Here is a 6,915-nt window from a genome sequence, read left to right on the forward strand (position 1 = left end):
GATTACCAATGGTCAAAGATTTTTCAGTCATCCTATGTACTGAAGTCTTCAGGATCCAAAAAGATTGGGTTGGGGAACTTCCTGGTAGCTGAATACATGAAGGTTCCTGGACGGTGCTACACCTGAAGAGGGCATGGAAGCTCTGTGACCCTTCCCACATGTCTTGCCCTTTGCATCTCTTCCATCTGGTGTTCATCTGTATCCTTTGTAATACCTTTATAAAGACATCAGTAAATGCAATTAGAGTGTAATCCGAGAACGGAGTTGTGGGAAGCCCAGCTTACAGCTGGTTGGTCAAAAGCACAGGTGAAATGCCCTGTACTTGATATTGGCATCCCAAGTGGGGGAAGTCTTGTCAGCCTGAGCCCTCACCCTGCAAGATCTGATACTACCTCCAGGTAGATGGTGTCAGAACTGAATAATTATAGGCCACCCACCTGGTGTCTGCTAGAAAATTTCTTGGTTTGTGGGGAAACACCTCTGCAGATATCTGTCATGTCAAAAGTGTTGTGTTGAATGTGATGTTTTTCCACTACCTGGGAATGTTATAACGTCCTGAGATGTACAATTATTGGTGGTAATAAATTTCTTCCCCAGATATTCTTTTAATATTATCTATTTAATATTTCATTAGTAAGCTACTTTAACCCATAAATTTAAAAAAATGTTTTCTAAAGCATGTGTCTATTGTTTTCAAACACAATGTAAGTGCACACTTTCTCTGAGATGCATTTTAATCTAATGAATAACATATAAACATTTATGATGACATAAATATCTGAACATATTTAGTTACGTAGAAGTCTACTTAGGGAGCCTTTAAAATACATATCATTAATTCCCTGTAGACAATTAGAAAATCTAAAAATCCCCCAAATCAGCATTTTTTCTTTATTTATATTAGTGAAAATATTTACTCATTTCATTGCAGAAACAACAATGAATGTGATTTTTCTTGTAAACCAGTCCCAGCTAGAGATATTATGAAATGTATCTTACCTTTCTAAAATCAGAAAAATTCTAAATTTCAGTGATTTTTCTTGTAAACCAGTCCCAGCTAGAGATATTATGAAATGTATCTTACCTTTCTAAAATCAGAAAAATTCTAAATTTCATAACATATTTGGTTCCAAAATTTTTGATAAGTGATTGTGGATTTGTATTACTACAAGCAAAAGGATGAAAGCATAGCATCAATGGTAATTCAGGCACATCGAAAAGTTTTTTTTTTTTTTTTTTTTCCCTTGATAGTTCATTATAACTAAACCACTATGGTCTGTAGTGGCCTGCTGGGAATCTCTATTCTTAGCCCAGTGGTGCTCAAACTTCTCATTTTAAATTTTCCTTATAAACTGCATCACATTCCTTTAAAAATCCTCATTTGTTTAAAAATATTCCATATTTTAGACAATGTGTGGGCTGTCAGCCCTTGAATGCTGGTGTTATCAGCCTGGGCTGATTCTAGTGAGAGAGCCTTTCTAGGTTACGGAAATTAATCCAATATGCTGGGCACTGAAGCTACCATCCCAAACTTTCTCTGTCTTCTGAAGGCATTTGACCTTCAAGACAAATAGGCATGGTGCAAAAGAGTGGTGCAATAGCCAAAGGTCCTTCTGCCAAGAACCCCAGCTTGGCCCTTAAGCCCACAGGGGTTTCCCTGGGAAAGTCTGGTTTGTTCAATTGAAGGTCCAACCCTGCATCAGTGCTGGGCCCCCTGGCACAGGCTTCCTGTCTCTGGTCATGTCCACCACGCACTCTTATTTTTCAATTTCTGTTTTTTAGCCATATCTTACATTTTTTTCTAATTAAACTTTTCTTCAAAATAAGTCTCTGTCTTAAACTACATGAACTCTTTAGCTGTCTTGTCACAATGGGCTGTCTTGTCACAGCCCATTGAATAAACGATGACTTTGGCAATTTTAGCATTTTTCTGGATTATCAGGTGCTCGGACAGTAAGGTACAATTGCACATGGTTAGGTGTATACGGCTGTGCACTGCCTATCATTTATATGTACAATGTGGCTCCCAAAAACTTATATTCTGGATGGTACTTTCTTCCAAGGAGTTTCATTTACATACCTTAAAGATTTATTTGAGCCCACCCAAAGCTAATAGGAAAGCTCTACTCTAAATAATACACATTTCTACCAAAAAATGAAGCACCGTGACTTTCTATTCCTGTCTGCTGTTACCTCAAGGCTTTTAGGCGCCCCTTGAAGCACAGTGGGACTACAGGGTGAAGCATAATGCAAGATGTCACTGCAGGGGTTGAGGGGGCACTTCCTGGGAACTACAAAAGACTAGAGAAAATGAGCCTCCATTTGTTTGTTTTCTAGTCTCACCTCAAATCAAGTGAGAATACTTACATCTCATAATTTACTAAGACAATTCTTGAAGAAAAAAGGATACATCAACTCTATAAAAAAGACCATAAAAACAATCTTACGCTGCTCAATTTAGCACATACTGAGTACTTATTGTACACCAGGTGCCCTGATAGAGAGTAAAATTACACAAAAGCAATGAAAAGTTTAATGTTCCATTTCATAAAAACACTCCTGAATTTCCATGCATTTAATTTTCATCCTTTATTTTCATGCATTATAAGCTGACATTCTTAAACTAGTTTTAATAAGCCTCACCTGAACCTTCATGCACCAATACACACACATTTCCAGTCATTATGTGGCAGAGCTTCCTATCAACCAAGAATTCAGTTGGAGACTATTGTGTTCTTTGTTAGTGCGACATTTTATTTGTGCCATTACTTAAATATTTTACTGTAGTTGTTTTCAAACATGAAATCAGGAGGTGCATCTGAATTATATTCTGAGTTGAAGTGAGGGTAATTCAATTAGGTTCTATGTCTTCCACTCCCATTTCAATTAGAAATCTCTGCTTCCGCCGGGCGCGGTGGCTCAAGCCTGTAATCCCAGCACTTTGGGAGGCCGAGACGGGCGAATCACGAGGTCAGGAGATCGAGACCATCCTGGCTGACACGGTGAAACCCCGTCTCTACTAAAAAATACAAAAAACTAGCCGGGCGAGGTGGCGGCGCCTGTAGTCCCAGCTACTCGGGAGGCTGAGGCAGGAGAATGGCGAGAACCCGGGAGGCGGAGCTTGCAGTGAGCTGAGATCAGGCCACTGCACTTCAGCCTGGGCGGCAAAGTGAGACTCCGTCTCAAAAAAAAAAAAAAAAAAAAAAAAAAAAAAAGAAATCTCTGCTTCCATTTGTGTGTTGAATTGGACTTCTAAGAAGGTTCTCATCAGAATGAACTCTGTATAACTTCAAAAGAATTAAAAAAAATCACTAATAGAATTTTATATTTCTATCATTATCTCGTAAAATAAATGGAAATAGAAAAGTAGAAATACGGATAACTTCATATAATTAAGTCATAGGTACACATTAGACTGCCAAAGTGACAAGTTTTTAATTGTGGTCAGACACATATTGTGATTACTTTCATTTGGGAAAGGAAAGAACGGAAGTAACAAGTACCATCAAAATTATTTGAAAAAAAGAGACAAAATTATGGTTTTTAAGACGTTTCACTTTCTGGACAGTAACTCTTCCCATAAAGCATGTAAGCTCCTATTGGGCATTGGCATTTTCAATCTCCTTTAAAGGTAATATAGGGAATACTTGTACCAGGTAACAGAAAAATGAATCAAAATTATCCCTATTAAAAGCCTATCTTCTTTTCAGTGGAAGAAAATAGTTTTTTTTTTTTTCCTAGGGACGATGCCCCAGAAGGCATGACTGCCCTCTGGGAGTTCATGGACCTGTGATCCCTCTGAGGAATGCTGACAACACGCCTCTGGGAAGCAAGACCTATATAAGAGAGAGTTGAAGGGAGGGGCCTTCCTAATTGAAAAGCCCAGAGATCTAGCTAGACACTTCAGGGAAGTGTGCTGTTTGAACTTGTTCTGGGAGGGTCAGCTGATCACTTAGATTACCTTTTGACACACAACAAAAGCTCTTTAGGGTAGAACTGCAGGCTCTAGGTAAAGCTTCCCATTTAAAAGCAGAGATTGCCTGTGGCATTGGGGCACACCCAAGTCTTCTAACAACTAGCTACTAAGCTCTAGAGAGTGACAAAAATAAGGGGATGGAGAATAGGAAATTTGACGAACATTATGGAACGGGGATGAGGTAGAGGGAGTTGTGAAAAGAAGGTGGGTGAGAGAGGGAGAGCTGGAAGCAAAGGGATCACTAGGAGGGAAGGATGGGTTCAGAGAAAATTTAACCAACTTTAATGAAACATAAACTAACTATAAACTGATGCTTGTTATTCACTGTGTGGTGGGGACACTTGAGAGTTTGTTAGGAACACAGGATCTCAGATCCCAATCCAGATGTAATGAATCTGCATTTGAACACAATCTCCAGGAGAATACTGTTCACATTTTGTTTGAGAACCACTGCTAACACAGCTGTCTGAGAAATGGGCTGTGGAAACTGACAGGAAGAAACTGCTATGGGTTAAATTGAAAAAAGTGTAAATTTTTTAAAAAGTTAAAATACTAAAATATTGTTTGAAAGTTTTCAAATGAAGGTGTTATCTCATACAAAACATATTCCCTACTACTATATCTTGCCATGTCAGGTTATGCAGAACAATACATTGATTGAAACTTGAAAAATTCTGGAAAACAGCACACTTTGAGGTGACACTGAGTATGTCTTTAGTGAATTGATATAAATAAGCAATAATCAATAAATAATTATGAAACTGAATTGAGTTGACCACTAAGGAGCCAGTTTAAATCAGATATGAAAACTTTCTTGTTTGTTCACAGCTTAAATAATAAAGTTACATTCGTGAAGGATAAACCATATTCCAGGCACTTCTCTATATGTATTATCTTATTTAGCCATTATTACACTATGAGTGGGTATAATTATTCCCTGTCTATAGACGAGGAGGAAGATTAGGCTGTGGAGAACTTAAGCAGTTTAAGCAAGGTACCATAGCTAACAATAATGGTAAAACTGAGCACTGCACCTTGCAGTCTAATCCCAGAACGTGTGTCTTTAGCAACTACATACTGCCATCCATGAGAAAGGAATCAAAATGCCCAGCCTAGCACATAGTGGAGGGAAGTGTGGCTCAAATACTCCAAGACCATATAGAGTGCTAAATAGCCTTTTTAGCAAAAAACTCACTGGTGATTCAGCTGACACAGAGTATTGCTTCTGTGACTATGTTCTAGGTAGTTTTTTAGAGGTGTAGCCCTTGTATTTATCCACTGGTATTGGCCTTTGGGTTTATGTGTTGAAATGGCCTTCCTTGGCTCCCCCACTATATCCTCATCATTGTTTGCTTCTGGCAATATTAGTTTAGCAGCTACTGAGCAATTGATGGCTGGCTGGTTTATTTTTCTTCAAAAGGCCTTGCTGTTGGGATGGCTTAGAGGTCTTATCCCCACTTTCTGTTGCCCAGAATATTCCTGTCTCCAAGTATGTCATCCTGCGAATTATCACCATTGATAGAATCCCAGGGCATAAATTAGTCATATGCAACATAATATCATGTCACAAAATGTCATATTCCCTAGTTTAAGGAATTCAAGGAATTAAGCAGTCTTTTCCAGGGGCTGCTTTTGACTCTTCTTCCAGCACAGGACCCCGTTTAGCCAATATTTTGAACATATCTTCTTAGGGCATTCTACTTGCTAGACTTAGGTTGAGCACTTTCTTTCAGGGGACTAGGTCCTTTGTGAAGTGCAGATAACTTCCTTTCTGAGCCACAGATACATTTCTTTACTCTCAGATTAAGTTGTTCTATTCATAGACATGTCAGATCTGTCATAATCAGAGCCGTGCTGACTAAGCCATGCTGGAATTCAGTCAGGGAAAAGAGAATCAGCTGAAATGAAGTTGCTCCAAGGGGGTTGGACAAGATGAACACTGACTGCAGGAAGCAGGGTCTGGGAGAACCTTGCCCTCTAGATTCAGGTCTAGTCTCTATATCCCTGTCCATGGCTCTGTTAGGAAAGGATGGGCTGGATTGAGAAACTTTGGGACATTTATTGCTCTCAACATTGGGTGAGATTTGGGCAGTTATGCAGGGAGGCACTGGCTAGAGATGATAGGAAGGGCTGGGTTCCAGGTTGGCTCCACTTTCCATAGAAAACTATGAAAGCGCCGGGCGCGGTGGCTCAAGCCTGTAATCCCAGCACTTTGTGAGGCAGAGACGGGCGGATCACAAGGTCAGGAGATCGAGACCATCCTGGCTAACCCGGTGAAACCCCGTCTCTACTAAAAAATACAAAAAAAAAAAAAAAAAAAAAACCAGCCGGGCGTGTTGGCGGGCGCCTGTAGTCCCAGCTACTCGGGAGGCTGAGGTAGGAGAATGGCGTGAATCCGGGAGGCGGAGCTTGCAGTGAGCTGAGATCCGGCCACTGCACTCCAGCCTGGGCGACAGAGCGAGACTCCGTCTCAAAAAAAAAAAAAAAAAAAAAAAAAAAAAGAAAAGAAAACTATGAAAGCTTGTATCTGGGCAAAGGATTGGCTTAGCAGATAAGCCCCAAAAGGACATGGCTATAGAAAAAGGCTGCTGCTGATCAGTGGTCAAGACAGGACTGGATTAATCCCCAAGCTTTATGAGGGGCAGGAGAAACAGATATAATCTATTCTCCACTTTCAGAGAATGGGAGTAAGCTCTTTTTGACCCAAAGCCTGGATGGAGCGAATCCAGGACTAGATTCTCACTCAATTCTATGTTCTTCAACCCAAAGCAGACCTCTGTGCAGCCTGCCTGCTCTTCCATACACACAACCTTAGCTTCCCACAATCTCACTTTGAAGTAAATCCAGGCATGTCAGAATCAGTTTTCCCTTGTCATCTTGCCTTGTCCTCATCTTAATGCTTTTGTAGGGAACTGATCTCCTGCACTCTAGATTTTTGT

Source organism: Macaca nemestrina, chromosome 3, assembly GCF_043159975.1.
Source record: "Macaca nemestrina isolate mMacNem1 chromosome 3, mMacNem.hap1, whole genome shotgun sequence".
NCBI classification, from domain to species: Eukaryota; Metazoa; Chordata; class Mammalia; order Primates; family Cercopithecidae; genus Macaca; species Macaca nemestrina.